The following is a 17,041-nucleotide window of genomic DNA, read 5'->3' as shown; positions in this document are numbered from 1 at the left end:
AATCTTCTTACACTGTTAATGTATTCATTATAAGATAATGTAATATGTCATTCAGAATGACATATGGGCAGAGATCATGTTTGTTAGCTTAATTTCATAGAAGACTTCTGGTTACCCAGCTCACTGCCTGGCACAATAGTAAGTCTCCAGTGTATGATTATTGAGTGAATAGATTAATTACCAAGGTCACAATTTTTATGTAGTAAATCAGCCCTCCTGTTTCCTATTTCCATTCTTATTTACAAATATTATTGGCATTATAACCATGCTTCTTAGGCACTACACTAGATTGAAAGAGTGAAGACTGTAGAGATACACAAAACACACTCTGTTCCAGGAATGTGTGTCTATTACAGGTAGGAGATGGATAGTATAGTAGCTTCTTTTGGCTCCAATAACAAACTACTATAAATGTGGTGGCGTAAACGATAGCAATTTATTTCCTCATGGTTCTGGAGGCTAAAAGTTCAAAATCAAGGTGTTGTCAAGGGCCTGCTTCTTTGAAGGCTCTTGAGGAGTCTCTGTTCCTTGCCTCTTCGAGCTTCTGGTAGTTCCAGACATTGCTTGGCTTGTGGCTCCATCACTTCAATCTCTGCCTCTGGTCACATTGCCTCCTTCTTTTCTATCTGTTCTCTGTGTATCTCTTATAAGGACACTTGACATTGGTGTTAGGGCCCTCACAGATACTCCAAGAGGATCTCATCTTTGTTCTTTAATTCAATCTGCAAAGACCCTTTTAAAAAAATAAAGTGACATTCATAAGTTCCATGGATTTGACATGATGGATATTTTGAGGGACCATTTTTTAGTCTACTACAGATAGTAATCACTGTCAACTCCATTTTTATGAAAGTACAAACAGTTGCTTACTTCAAGTGTGAGGAATGATTATGTTGCCAACCATAAACGGAGGGATGGCAGTATCTACAAAACACAGCTTAGCCATGCTTAAGGATTGTCTTTTTAAAGTATATTAAGTTCTGAATATCTTTCTAGCCACCCATGCTAAGTTCTTACTGAGAAATTTAATATGCATTCATCCCTCCCTGCCCCCCAACCCCCATCATAGAAAATAATGGAATACAGAGTCTATATTTTAAATTACTTGGCTACAACTCCCTCACCCTATCTCCATCATTTCCAGTCATGTGGCTTTGGGTAAGTCTTGCCTGTAAAATAAGAATTAAAATAGTACTACCACATTGGGTTATTTTAAGGATTAAATGAATTAATACACAAAAGGCATTTAGAACAGTGCCTTACACATAGTAAGTCTTTAATTAGTTGATGTATATTAACTACTCTTAACTATTGTTGTACTTGGCTTTATTGGGGATACAGGAGAAATATAAGACATGGTTCCTTTCCTTGAGGGAATATAGAAATTTCATTTAGGGAAAATCTGGAAAATATAGGACTAACATAGTTGAATTCTGGGTGAGGGCTGAGAGACCAAAATCATGAAGTCTGTTTCAGAGGTTGTTATGGTAAATCATATGTGAAATAAGGGCGCCTGAAATGGAGCTGTAGAACAGAGTAGAAAGGTTGGTTAAGTAAAGAATTTTAAAGAACAGTGGACCAAGTCTTGGAAACTACTCTACTATGTTATGGGAGAAAAACAGTCTTTTTCTTAGTTCCACTGTCTTTCTGAAACCAGTATTGATTAGCCTTGATAAGATTCCTTCCAGAGCTCAAGTTTTCTGAATCTGAACTCTTCTGAATTTTGAGGAAATCCCATAGGTCCAATAATTTGTTCAGGTGAACTGAGTGCTAGAAGCCTAACCTAGTTCCAGCCTGTATGTTGTCTGAATTATTCTCTGCTGAATAATCTTTCCTTATCCTCACTCACTTCTGCTCTTATAGCTCTTGAAACACATGGACTTGGTGACTCTATATGAGAGAAAACTTCCCAAAAAATTACATCTGCTTACATTTTTCTTTGAATACTTACTCTCCTTCTAGTTCATTCCTCTGATAGAAATACAGAGAAATAGCCAGGAAAAAGAAGGGCAAAGGTCTTGAAAAAAGAGATGGCTGTTGTTTCTTTTCTTTGAATGATTAGTGTGATCTCACAGTAGATTTTTAGTTTGTAAGTATGCAGCTGAGTACAACTGATTCAGCCAGATATAGCAACATTATAATCTCAGCATCTCTTGCAGTTTCTCTATTAAATTTAATAAAATTGCATGAGAGGCAGTCACCCAAACACAAGTGAAAATTTTAAATAATTATTTAATTATTTTATAATTACTATAATTCAGCTTTAATGTAGCTGTTATTCATCCAAAGAAGATACATCTAGCATTTCATCTGCTGTATTGAATACCAGAATAACAAAACTGATAACGTTAAGCTTTCCCACTACTAAAGGTTTGATGTTATCTTTATTTAGCATCAGTTCCCTGCTTCCAAAATAGTACATCTATAGTCATCTTCAGTTAGTGTTTTTAGCTGGAGAGAGTAAAAGTTACCTAAGCAGTAAGGTTTTCAGTTACTTTATAATGAATATATTGGGCCCAGAGTTGAATTATCATGCCTAACATGTAACTCGGAATTTTCCATGATCTCTTTCTTTGATCACCAGGTAATTATTTTCTCTATAAAGTTGCAGTCTTTATTTTTTCTTTTCTTTTCTTTTAGAGAGAGAGAGAGTGGGGGAGAAGGGCAGAGAGAGAGAGAGAGAGAGAGAGAGAGAGAGAGAATGCCAAGCAGGCTCCATGCTTAGCTCAGAGCCTGATGCTGGGCTCCATCCCAAGACCCTGGGACTATGACCTGAGCAGAAACCAAGAGTCAGATGCTCAGCAGACTGAGCCACCCAGGCACCACCCCGCCCCCCCCCCACCCCCAATCCAATGCAGGCTTTTAAAATCCCACGTTAAGATACAGGTTACCCCTGCTGTCTGAAAATGTCTTTTAAGCCACTGTGCTTTTATGAAAGACCTACATTAATACCTGCTTTTGCAAACCTAAAAAAGGGGATTTTCCCTTTTACAAAATGGTAATCATTTCTTCACTTTATGCCATTCTGACTTACAAAAGGTTTCACAGGAATGCCAGACTTCCAGCTAGCAGGAGAAACCTGTATTTTATTTAGCATTACAGATTATTCTCTTTACTCACTCAAGCTCCCCTATGTTTTGAACTTCTCTTTTGTTACTGTGTATGTGTGTGGTGGGGTTGGTAGTGGGGATATGGTGCATGATAAGGATGAGTATAGTTTTTTTTTATTAAATGAATTATTTTGCTTTTGCCCATTTTGCTCATTATAGGCAATTTGCAGAATACAGACAGGTAGAAAAAAGGCAATTTGCAAAATACAGACAGATTTAAAACATTACCCAAATATACTTGTGGAAAATTCCAACGACAAAAATGAGCATATTAGCCTAGTGAAAAAATGCTATATTCTTGTTCTTATAAGTTGTTCATGTTTACTAAAGCAAATTTGGGATTTACCTTTTGATACCACTAAGATGTGATCATCAAAACCATCTAGTTCAGAAGTAATATATTTACATCGCAGGTGCTGTTTTATGTTTTGTGGACTTGGGTATTTTACTTTGGAGACAGCACTTTATTAGATGTGAGAAGTTACCTTCAGAGACAAAGATGTTTGTGGGCAGGAAATTCTTTGAGTATTCTTAGATAGCAATATATTGGAGGGATATTTTGAAATTAGTGTATCAGCTTAGCACTTTTACTTGGGTAACAGCTTTTTATGAAAGATTTTTCTCTCTTTGTGGCAAAGTTGTGACTTGTAGTTCACCTAGACAGAAGATGGCTTATTTATTCAGGCAATTTTGACATACTGGCAATCATGCTTATATAGCTCAAATAGAAAATTACAAACACTGTCATTTTTTGTGTTACTACTTTGTTAAGAGTTTTCTTGGTAAGGGTTACCACAACCGCTGATTGATGGAAGGTACAATTAACCTTAAGTTTATAGTTCATTAGTATAGTTTATTATTCCCACTTGATTTGTACATATCATTGCAAAATTATATTCTACAGTGGAAGCCTCTGCAGTTCTTGTAAGAAAAAAACATTCACAGAATTTTTTGGGTTGCTTAGTAAAATCTAGAAGAATACACACACAGTTCAACATGATGATGTTACTATTACATGACTCAGGAATCCAAATATATAATTTATCATCTTAACAAGAGATCATGTAGGGGTGCCTGGGTGGCTTAGTTGGCTAAGTGTCCGACTTTGGCACAGGTCATGATCTCCCGGTTCATGAGTTCAAGCCCCATGTTGGGCTCTGTGCTGACAGCTCAGAGCCTGGAGCATGCTTCAGATTCTGTGTCTCCCTCTATCTCTGCTCCTGCCCCACTCACGCTCTGTCTCTGTCTCTGTCTCCCTCTCTCTTTCTCTTCCTCTCTCAAAAAATAAGCATTCAAAAATATATAAAAATCTTGGGTGCCTGGGTGGCTCAGTTGGCTGAGTGTCCAACTTCGGCACAGGTCATGATCTTGTGGTTCACAAGTTTGAGCCCCCTCGGGCTCTGTGCTGACAACTCAGAATCTGGAGCCTGCTAAGGACTCTATGTCTCCCTCTCTCTCTCTCTCTCTCTCTCAAAAATAAATAAATGTTAAAAAGTAAAAAAAAATCATCTTTATCAAAAGTGTTTTTGATCTGTAAATAAGGAACATGCCCACATGGAGTTGTCCCCCAAAATATATATCTTATAAATACATTGAGAGATAACTGCATCAAATGAAACTACATTTCTAGGAACTAAAATTCTTTCTGCTATGTTGATAGGGGTAGGACTTGATATAAAAATAACACTAGGATTATTGTCTTCCTTCTGGTGGCAATCTTAAGCTTTTTAGGATGGGAGTTGATAGGGAGTTGAGCTAAGTGAGAGAGGAGAGGAAGAAGGAAAGACAGTAGCAAAGTTGCTTTATTTATTGCATAAATGATGATGCAATGCCAAATAAACAGCCCAATGGGGCAGAATAGAGATCTCAAAGAACAATCCATCTGTGTGTGTTACTTATGTATGATAAGGTGGCACCATAAATCAGTGGACCTATATGTGAACGGTAAGTCCATGAAGTTAATAGAAGAAAATAGAAGTGAATATATGTGTGATCCAAGGGCTCAATAAGTGACTTCTTGACAAAATTTTAAGGCACAAACCATAAGGCAAACAGTGGTAAATTAAAATTAAGGGTTTTTAGTGCAATGAAACCTCCAGGGCCAAAGTTAAAGGCAGATGACAGAATAAGAGAATATATAGGCAATGTGTATAACCAATAAGAGATTAATATCTTGGTTATATATGAAGCTCCTGGAATCAACAAGAAAAGAAAAATAGGTGAAGGATAGGAACAGAAAATTTATTTTGGGGAAAACCGTAAAATCTAGGGAACCTGTGCTCAAAATCATTAATAATTCTGAAGATACACGTTGTAAAAGCAATGGGATACTACCGTCTACCTGTTAGACCAGCAAAGTTAGAAAGTTTGATAAAGCCAAGTGTTGACAAGCACAAGGGATATGGGGACCCTCATGTACTACTGGTGAGATTATAGGCTAGTACAGACATTCTGCAGAACAAATAAAGAGTATCCTTACTCTCTGACTTTGAAATTCCACTCATGTTTTTTTACTCCAAGGAAATTCTCATGTGGGTTTATAAAGGGACATGTACAGGGTATTTGTTGAGTTTTACTTGTGGTGAGGGAGTTAGGGCAGTCTGGGTGTTCATTACTGGGAGAATGCATAGATAAAATGTGGTGATTACACAACAAGTATTATGCAACAATTAACAACCAGTTTGTTGTTATGCATAGCAACATGGATGGATCATAAAAGCATTGCAAAAGAAAACAGCAATAAATAGTACAAAACCATTTATATGAATTAAAAATACAAATGTTCACAAAATAATGTACATTTATAAAAGCACATGCAAAGAAAAATATGTTACACACATTTAAGTCATTGTCTGTCTTAAGGATAGGAGGACTTGAATGTGGTATGAGTATAAAGAGAAATAAAAAAATAAATGCAATAAGAGAAGGGCTTTGCAAAAATTGACAATGATGATATGTCAAGAACTGAGTATAATTATTTCTACCCTCTGCACCTGAGATGGCAAGCAAAACAACACAAAACAATGTTAGGACAATAACAGAAATTAAATAATAACAGATATTAAAAATAAAAATTATAATTCCTCTACAGATTCACATTGTTTGAAAGAATGAAATTTGTTGTTGATGTTATTGTTGTTGTTACATTTATATTATATAATGAGTGAAACACATTTCATTTATATTATATAATTTCATTATATTATATAATTATATTATAATTATATAATTTCATTATATTATATAATGAGTGAAATAAATGGAAAAAATACAACTAATTATTTCTCAGTAACCCTGTGTTCCTTAGTTGTTATCTCCAAGGTTTAAACTGCTTTGAATCAGGGAAGTAAATATAGCTTCCATTTTGGTGGCTCTGTGTACCATATCACAAATGATTGTAATTTAATTAGAGACATCTATATAAAATACAAATTTGATTACTCTCATGGTCAAATTCTTTATTGGCTCCATTTAAGCTTTTCTGGGAGGGGAAAATGACTTTTAAAAATGTAACATACACATACTTTGGTTCCTGACTACATCTTTTTGCTTCATCTCTCTCTTCAAGCACCCTGAGCTCCATGCTATAAGAAGCTTCTTTTCTTTCACAAATGTGACATGTTGTTTGATCACCATTTGCCTTTATACATTCTGATCCTGAAATAATCCTCTTTCACTCAAGAAATTTGCAAGGTGGTTTCAGATACTTGGGGCAATTAAAAAGTCTGTTTTAGGCCAGTTTTTTGTGTTAAGCACTGCCCTGGTTCAAGGGATGTAAAGATAAGAGAAAAGGATGCATTACTTAAGTTGATGTGCTTTTTAGTATCAACGCACTTGATTGAACAGAGTTGCCAAATCATTAATTTTCCACTAATTTAACTTTATCCTTGCCTTCATTGAGCTAGAGAAGTGTCTGTAATTATAAAATGTTAGAGTTGCAAGGGGCCTCTAAGGTCAGACTAGTGCAAATTCTTGGATCAATGGTTAGGAACTAAAGACAGTAATGGAGATGTGAATGGCTTAATGCCATAATACATTTTGTCTTCAATCAAGGATAACTTCTAGAACCCTCATCATGCTGCTTTTTAGTTAACCTCAAGGAAGGACCAACATGAACACTTACCTACCTAGAAAGACAAAACCAGACACATAAAGAAGAGAAGGTTAAAGTACAGACTTGTTCATTTGCCACCTTGAGACTTCTTGTGGCATTTTTCTTTTCCTGTAGAATAAGGGGAGTCTGGGCAAAAATAGTTGTTATTGGGCCTCAGACAAGTGCAACTACTAACTATCTGAAGTAGGAATGAGCAGTGGACATTTCCTTTCTAATGCTGAAGAGCAAATGGAAAAAGGAAAGGTTCATATAAAAAGCCTTGGTTTGTTAAGACTTGGCTTATGTAAACTTGGCTTTATGTAGTTTTCTGTCAGCCAAGATAAATTTTTCCTGGTGAATAAACATATACATTATGTTCAGCCTTGAGTAGTTAGTTTGTTATGTGACAAATGAGAAGACCCAATAGGAATCTCATTGGGAAGTCATATTACCCCCACCCCCTTTTTATCGTAGATAGCCACTTAATTATCTGGTAATATAAAGTGACTTTGATTTATGTAAACATGTACTTTCATAAGAGTCTATAATAGATGGTCCCTGACTTAAGATGGCTTGACTTATAATTTTTCGACTTTACCATGGTGTGAGAGTGATATACATTCAGTTGAAACTGTACTTTGTTTTTTAAATTTTGATGTCTTCCTGGGCTAGCAATATATAGTATGATACTGTCTACTGATGCTTGGCAGCAGCAGCAATGAGCCACAGCTCCTGGTCAGGCATGGGATCTGGGTGGGGTGGGGGGCAGGTGCAGGGGGTGGAGGCTAACAATCCATATACTTATAACCATTCTGCACCTATACAACCATGCTGTTTTTCACTTTGAGTATTCAATAAATTACATCAAGTATTCAATACTTTATTATAAAATAGGTTTCAGGTTAGATGATTTTGCCCAACTATAAAGTATTGTAAGTGTTCTGAACACATTTAAGGTCAGCTAGGCTAAGCTAGGGTATTTGGCAGGTTAGGTGTAAATGATTTTTTGACTTAGGATATTTTTGACTTACGATGGGTTTATTGGGACATAACACCATTGTAAGTCAAGGAAGATGTGTAGTAACTTTATAGAAGTCAGGGAATATTGATGATCAGAAACCCAAATAACATAGCTATGGGGATCCAGACAGTGCTGATTACCCAAAAGGAAAACTATGCATATGCTTAGGGTGCTAACAAAAAAAAGGTTCGCCAGAAAAATATCTTTTTTAAAAAGGCATAAAAGTGGCCACAAAGGAGAAAATTAGAAATTCGTTGGGCTTCCTTATACTTTTTTTCCTTTACAGGTTAATAATTGTTTTTATTTTTAATTACATGGTGAGAGATGTGTAGGACTAAATTTTCAGTCCTATAAAGATTTTAGTCAGTCCTTGATCTAAAAAATTCGTTATTTAATCCAGGAATAAATGAGTCATGTGTATGATAGACTTGTTTCCAGTATTCTCTAAGGCCTAAGCATTTCAATCTTGAGTGGATCAGATACTCCCTCTCCTCTTGCTTCTAGCCCCTGGTCAGTTTGGAAAGACACCCACCATAATTGGGTCATTTCTGAACTCTCCCAAGTTAAAATCTTACAAGGCATCTATCCGTAACAAGTGGCAGTTTGGGGTCACTAGTGGTTACTCAACTGAATCATCATCCAAATATTTTACTTTACTTGCTTTACCAGTTCATTATTGAAATTATTTTTTTTTTCCAAACTTAGCTTAGAGTCTGTCTGAAGCTTGACCACATGTGAAGTTTGACATTTTAAAGGTCAGCTGGTTTGAGTTATTTGTATGTAAGTCAACAGATTTGTTTTTTCTTTTAAACAGGGAAATGTCTATTGTTTTTCCACTTGAAAAACTAAATAAAACACACAAATATCTCATGAGCTCTCCTCAGACTTTCCCAGAAAGAGCCTGTATTTGTGTTGAGACAAAACATAGGGAAGTTTCAAATTTAGATGGTTTGGAGACAGTTCACATTTCAGTAGCTCAAGGCTTAGATAAGGGAAAACCTGTAGAAGGAAGACTTCCACTAGCTTTAAGTGGAGAGAAGAAAATATGACCTCCTCATGTGTGTGTTGTATTCATATCATCTTTTGAGCTTATTGGAAACTGAAGCTTAAAACGCAGAAGAAAACATTTAGGAGTCTTTTACCTTCTCCTGACTGCTCTCTCCTCTAAAGCATGGCTCATATGGCAGAGGTAATCTTAGAATGTAAACCAGATCATACACTCCCTTTCATAAAACCCTAACTTTTTTTCATAGCCCAGAAGATGCATGATCTGCATGATCTGAACTCCAGCCTCGAAGGAGGTCTACACGTAACCCCAATAGAAAATTTAAGGTAGAAGATGATTTCAATTTGTAAAACGTTTATGGGTAACAGAGTAATGTCAAGATTAGGTTTAATGACTGTTCATAAAATAGGCACTATCAGAAAGTAAAATATACCAAGACCAGTGAGATAGAGAGAGGCAGTATAAAAATCTATTGTTTGTCCACATGCAAACAAAGCCTCCTCTCTGCTCTTCTAAAGATTAGTCCCTTGTCATTAGTGACTGAGATCAAAACATTGCTCTACTTTAAGTGATTGAAATCAAACCTGTATCAGCAAGTTAGAAAGAAAAAAAAAGTCAACTGAGTTGGAGTGGGGAGGGTTAGGGAGGAAGTAGATTGAGGGAGCCTTACCATTGGTTGGTAGAATAACTGTAATTTAAAAAAGCACCACCATTTAACAGCCTCCTTTTTTTGTCACCTTGGTAGCTTTCATATTGCTACCTCTGAAGTCTTCATTGTAATATTAACAGCTATAATTCAGTGTATTACTGGCCTCTTTAAAAAATGTGGCACTTTGGTAGAATATGCTCAGGGGAAGGAACTACTTCTTCTTCCACCTTACTTTAGTCTGATTCCTTTCTGTTTCTCTATCTCATCTCTTTTTTTCAGTTACATAAATTGCCAAGCTGTTTGTTACTGGCCCCAGGACCTCCACTCTAGCTATTCCTTCCATCTGGAAGCCCCTCTTCCCTCTATTTGCCTGGCCAACTTTTGCTAATCCTTTAGAACTCAGTGTAACTCAGTGCTCATCAACAAGGACTTTCCATGAATGATTGAATGAATGAGAGATATAAAGAGGAACAGTGCAGAAGAGTAGCCCTCAAGGACATGTAATACTGCTAGGGTGATACATTCTGAATACATGAAAAGTTCATGATACAAGACAAGGATAAGTTAAGAGAGTTGAGTGCTTAGAAGGAACAGTGTCTATTTTTAACTAAGGTTTTGTTATAGACTTTACACAGTAGGGTAGGTTTTGAAGAGAACTTGAAGGATGGTGATATCTGTGTAGATGTAGAGGAGGGGCACTAGAAAATGGAAGAATTTTCTTGTTTTTTTTTTATTTTTTATTTTTTAGTGTTTATTTATTTTTGAGAGAGACAGAGACAAAGTGTGAGCGGCGGAGGGGCAGAGAGAAAGGGAGACAGAATCCAGAACAGGCTCCAGGCTCTGAGCAAGCTGTCAGCCCAGCAGAATTTCTTGTTTGGGAGAAGTAAATATGGGAGTTGGATTGGAGTGGAGAGACCGATTGGGGAAGGGAAACCTTGAATTTTATAGGTAGAAGAAACCTGATACTCATATTCAGCTGACTTCAACTGAATACCTACCATGTGTCAAGCATGTTAATTTTGCTTTTACTTAATTTTTATTTACCCCAACTATATGAAAAAAATATTACTGATCTTTATATTATAGGTAAGGAAACAGATTCATAGAGGTTAAATAACTTGCCCTTGATCACCTGATTAGCAAGCAGCAAAAACTGGTATTTTAGCCCCTTATCTCCTGACTCAGAGTCTAGTACTCTTCTCTACTTTCCTGTGCAATTTCTTACAAACAGTCCCAAAATAAGAATCTTTGGTGGAAATAGGTTTCAGAGGACCTGAATGTGAAATCTGAACTTCGTTTTTTAGCCAACAGTGCCTATTAAAGATAACGTGATAAGGGGAATTACATGATGAAAATAGTATTTATGAATTATTATTTTATATTTATATATAAATTTATGTATAATTATTTATATAAAATTTATATGTAAATTTATAAAGATTATTCTGGTGGTCGTGCGGAGGATAGGTGAGAAGTAGAAGAGTCCGTTGACAGAGAGACTAATCCACATCATTACCAAAACAATAATTGAGGGCTGTGTCCTTGGTTGGGCACTGGGGTGATGAAAAACTTTTGCATGGATTGAGCTATGCAGGTGCTCCTCATTTAATAATAGATATGCTCTTCTTAGGTTGTGTGAACATTCACCTGTGTTTCCCATTGACTTACATTATAATGTAAAATATTTTATCTCCATCTGGCATTGAGGCTAGATAATAGAGTCTGCTGTTCCTAATGAGTGTTCTTTACTAGGTCATTAACTTTATTTTGACCTTTGGTTCCTAGTCTATAAAGCCATTTCTTAAGCCTTTTTCCAGCCTGCACAGTCCATGGTTCTGTGACTAATCCTTAATTGGAAACTGCCATCATTGCTGTTCTCCATCTAAAGAAACATTTTAACACATCTTTTTTGAAACTCCTTATGTTTCCTGTTAAGTTATGGAATGCTTCTACTCGGCAAAAGTCTAGAAGGGTCATTTATACCCATACTTCAGTATTTCTTGATGTTTCTACATATTTAGTCATTCGTGTTGCTGGTACATAGAAAACAAGTGAAACACAAACTGGCCCAAGAGTGAATATGCAGGTGAATAAGATGAAAGGCAGAGACACAATTTAATACACAAATGCATTCTCAGTGCTGAAAACAAACCAGCAAAGAAAAGATGCTGGAAGAAAACATTCTAAAATGTTAATAGTAGATATGTGCAGATGTGGGAATTGTGGTTTATTTATGTGTATTTATATACCTCTTGGTCTTTGCTTTTTGCATCATCTAAATTATCTACAGTTAGCATGTTTAACTTTTATAATCATGAAAAAATTATAAAAGTATCTTGTTATTTATGCATTTCCAAAAGGGCTTTAACGTGATGGAAGTTTAGTAAGTCTGTCTTGATTGTTTATTGACTGATCTTTAATGCAAGTAGTGAAGATTGTGTGCTGTAGAGAAATCTTATGTTTTGTTGCTCCTGAGGATCCTTAAAGTGACTCCCAGTACTCTACAGCTGGGACCAAGGTGAATTAGGTTCCCAACTCAACATTCACAGAGAATGTACTCTGTGTAACAGAGAGGGGATCTATAAAAAATGGACAAGATTTCCAGGAGCTAACTCCATTAGGGATAATGAGAAATGTACTATAATTCAAAGAAGATGAATTCATGCTGTATTACAGGTACAAACAGAGCTGTGGGACCACAGATGAGGGAGAGATTAGTTTTGCCCTAGGGTAGTAGAGGGATACATTTTTAAATCTGTTTTCCAATTATATAGTAACTAGTATCTTCAACCGTTAATCATTTTCAACCCACCTACATAATTTTCCCCTTATCTGCATACGAGTTTTATAGTTGATTCATCTTTTTAACTTAAATAATTCAAATAAATGAATTAAGAAAGTATACTTTATCTTACTACTATAAATGGAAAACTAGTTCTCTTGCCATAAAAAGACAGTAACTAAAAATAAAGACAGTATAAACAAAATAGGGTTATTAAATTCTATGTAGGTAGTGTTGCCTGTTCCTTGGCACTGAAACCAAATCCTTAAAAAAAAAACTTAACAAGTGTTGGAGACATGTTAATGACACTATAGCATGGCACTGGGACTTCTTAATAAATCAGAAAATCAGAAAAAGAATTGAAAATGGAATGGCTTTCTCACCCTGTGATTCAATGCTATTTAATGACTTCTCTTAACCACTTATGATACCAGTCTCACTTCTTTGGAAATACTTTGCTGATTCAACAGTCCAGATTTTAGGTCTGATAGATATGATCTTAGTAGAAAAGAAGCAGATTTCATGGAAGAATTGGTGTCTGGGACTTTTGGCTGGTAGAATCTGAGGCAAGGATAGTCCCGTGGAAAAACTGTGCACAGAAACATACTGGTTTCTATGGTGACAGTAGAAAGAGAAGGAGGAAGACTGGCTTCTATTTTACAGTTCTGTTTTTCTGCCCCAGAACTCATTTAGGCTCTAGAGGTAAGGATGAGCTGGATGGTAGTTTTCCTGTGTTTCTAAGGACTTCTTAGTTGTCTCCATCTACGGGAGGGCCTCCACCCCCTATCCTCTGTGAGTGGGCTTTAGGCTATGAATGCTTCTGCAGGATGTGAATAATGGGTGTTTTTTGAATGCAGATGGCATTTATATACTGAAAATGGTCTTCACTAGTAGGGTTTGGGGGAGTTTATCAGCTTCAGAAATACAGCCTTTCAAATGTAGATCATTGAACACATTAGTATCATTTAACAAAACATCTTGGGCACCAACAGTGCTTTGATACTTTGAAATCCAAGATAAATGCTGTCAGTCAAGACAAAGTGATATTTCTTTATGGGCTAGACCTTTGAAGAGATACGGGTGTTGGACTTGGCAACGTATCAGCAGCCACTGGGACTCCTTTCCCACTGACTGTTTTTTCAGAGATAATTTTGACAAGAGCCTGGAGAGAGTCCCTCTTAGTTCTCTGGGGAGTGTGAAATTACTAGATTTAAAAGATTTATCTTGTTTGCCTCAGAAGAGCTCAACCTTAAACTTGGTATGAATTGTAATTTGTAGCAGAATGCAAAGCAGTTATGAAACCACTCCCTTAGAAAGTGTGAATTCACATCTCATACTAATGTTCAGAAAGCATGATCAATACCCTAGTCGTCATCCTCTCAGAATAAGAGTCATAAATATATTGGCTGCCATATTTTTAGTGCCTTTTCTGTTTGCTGTATGCCAGACACTGTATTTTTCCCTTCATACACATTATCTTCAGTCTTCACATCAACTCTGTAAAGTAGATATTTTTCTCACTTTGCCATGGAGAACTTGAGGTTCTCATAGGTCACATAGCTAGAAGTAGTGGGAGCCAGTACCTCCTAACTCTTCAAGTCTGTGTCTTTAAGTTTTGGTCCTAAATTTGACATGATACTTCAGGTGAGCTGTGATAGGAATATAATCCAGTAGAAATATTATAAAATTTTAATATTAATGTAGCTAAATTTTACATTTTCCTCCCTTCTTCCTAACCCCTATGGCATATGAGTATCACATAAGCATGAGAAGCCTAAGACTCAGATAGATCTGGTTTGAGTCCAGCCACATCACTTACTAGTTCTCAGACTTGGCAAAATATTTAATGTCTCTGCACTCAGTTTCCTTAACTATAAATAGGTGTAATAACAGTACCTGTCTCTTGACATTATTATTTTAAATGAGATAAGGTAATTTAAGTGTTTAGCACATTGCCTAGACTATAGTAAATGTTCAATAGTAGAGCGTATGAATAATAATCATGTAATTTTCATTCATTTAATTGAAGTTTGACTGTTCCTATTGCATCACCTTCTTTTTTGTTTCATGGTTCTCTGTGTGACCTCATTTTCCTTGTATGTTTTTTTTTTAAATTCTATTTGTTTGTTTGACTAATCCTTGACTTTAACTTGTTCTCTAGAATGCCCAGCTAGGTTCTACAAATGCATTAAAAATATGTCATATGCAAATTAATTGGCCTGGTTTAGTTATTGTATATGTATTTAAATGTATACAAGTATGTGTGTGTGTGTGTGTGTGTGTGTGTGTATGTATATTTGAGTGTGTGAGTGAGTGACATTTGTGGAGACAATGAAAGACCTCTAAGATACTCGCCTTATAGGGCATTATTTTATTAACAACTCTACTGATCTTTTGGGAATCTAGATCCATCTTTAAACAGCTAAACTTTCTTAAAGTTCTGTGACTCCAATTGTCAAAGCTTGTAGAGAACAAATGCTGGAAGATGAGACAGCCTCTCCAGCTGCTCCCTTTCTTTTCTCTGCAGATGTGAACACTTCCCACAAACCCCAATATGAAATGTGGGAGAAACAGAAGGGAAACTGTTGAGCTGTTTATTTTATTGCAAACAAAGGTTAAGAGAGTCTTTTCTGAGTATTTTTCTTGGATGCTGAGAGTGAAATCTTATCTTACTTGGCCGATTGTTTATTTTGAGGGAATTCAGGATTTAACTACCTTGAATTGTATTTCTGTTCATGACATGCTTCCACAGTCTTCTTAAAGCCCAAGCCTTCCAATGCAACAACTGAGAAAAGTTACCAAGGAAGTCGGGGGAGGAGAGTGGGACTCAAGAACCAGAAGCCACTTTACTGATGGAGTATGTAAAATGAGAACACTGCTCAGCACGCCTGTAGGCACCACAATGGAGCGTAGATAAATCACATGTCTTGGGCTAATCACATGTTTGATGGTCTCAAATTCATCCTTATCACAATGAGGATGACCCTTTTAAGGGGACTGAAAATACCCCAATTTGAATTCATCACTGTGACCATCATAAGGTCTAACATGCTAATCTCCTGACTTCATGTTGTAGCATCCTTTCCCTCAGTTTTTTCAGTGCCCTAGCTTTCTTTTGATTCCAGAGATATGCAGAGTTCATTCTCACTTTGGGGATTTTGCTCTTGTCCTTTTCTCTGATTGAAATGTTCTACCTCCACATCTTTTCATGGCTGTCTCCTTCTCATTATTGAGGCTTCAGGCCATGTTAGCTCCTCAGAGAGGCCTTTCCAGACCACCTTCAGCAAGAAAGATCTTTGCTTTCCAATATCTTCTCTCCCTTTCTCCCCTTGTTAGGCACATTGCCACACAGCCAAAGGGCTCTATTACCCAGCCTCTCTTACAGCTGGATGCTGTCCTTTAAGTTCTGGCCAATGAAATGTAAGACAAAGTGTAATGTGGTGCTTTGAAAACAGTACCTAAAAGGAAAAAGATATGTCCTTCTTTCTCCCCCTTTCCATCTTGTTCCCTGGAATATCAAATACAGTGACTGGGCTCTAGCAGTCATTTTGGGTCATGGGGAAAAAGGGCATTTACTAAGGATGGTACAGCAGAGATCTGGAAAGCCTGAGTCTCTGATGAATTTCTCAAATAACCCAGGGTTGTGTACTTACAGGCCTCTTTTAAGTGGGAGAAAAAGAAACTTCATCTCATTTAAGCCACTACTATCTTTTGTATATTCATCCAAACCTATACCAAACCAATTTAAATATCCCTCCCCTGCCTACACACACTATGCTTTATCATAACATTATTCTCTGGTTTGTCTTCTTAATGGAACTTTTTAACAATTGGAATTTCTCCTTTCTTTCTTTATTGTTTGTCCCTTCCATCTAGAATGTAAGGTCTGGGAGATGGGCTTTAGCTTCCCTGTTCACTATGGTGTCTTCAGATCCAAAATGATGTCTAGTAGGTACTCAATAAAAATTACTGAAAATTATTGGAATTGTTGAAATTGTTCTGTAGGCTAAAATTCCCCCTACTTATATCAGTATTCCTTCTGTGATTCTGCTCCTATAGCTAATCAATCTTCTTCTGATCACAACTTCTTTCTTTGGATATGGTTATGTATTTAAATAGGTCTTTCTAGTCTTAGAGTTTTATATATCATTGATATTTTGATCCATTGAGTTTTAATATTCAATTTAACCGTCATTTCTAATTTTGTTTTGAGGGGGACATCTATTATCCTCTCTAAGTACCTAAAACAATCAAATTTGAATTATTTTTAGTTTACTACAATATAACCTAAAGTATACATACATTAGAAAGAAATAGGTAGGGGCACCTGGATGGCTCAGTTGGTTAAGCGTTGGACTCTGGATTTCAGCTCAGATCATG

The 17,041-nt window shown here is 36.3% G+C and overlaps 1 protein-coding gene and 1 long non-coding RNA gene across 3 annotated transcripts in view; one reads left to right on the top strand and one right to left on the bottom strand.

Moving 5' to 3' along the window:
• The window catches only part of HPSE2 (heparanase 2 (inactive)), a 660,017-nt gene that overhangs the window by 174,519 nt on the left and 468,457 nt on the right, over nucleotides 1-17,041 (top strand). The window lies entirely within an intron of this gene.
• Nucleotides 418-13,387, bottom strand: LOC113600257 (uncharacterized). The gene is made up of 2 exons (XR_003421242.2): nucleotides 13,045-13,387; nucleotides 418-733 (listed from the first exon to the last, which is right to left on the bottom strand). It is a non-coding gene; the product is annotated as an uncharacterized LOC113600257 (long non-coding RNA).

Source organism: Acinonyx jubatus, chromosome D2 (assembly GCF_027475565.1).
Source record: "Acinonyx jubatus isolate Ajub_Pintada_27869175 chromosome D2, VMU_Ajub_asm_v1.0, whole genome shotgun sequence".
Lineage (NCBI taxonomy): Eukaryota > Metazoa > Chordata > Mammalia > Carnivora > Felidae > Acinonyx > Acinonyx jubatus.
Note: the sequence above shows the minus strand (reverse complement) of the source record. Positions and strands in the feature narration are given on the sequence as shown.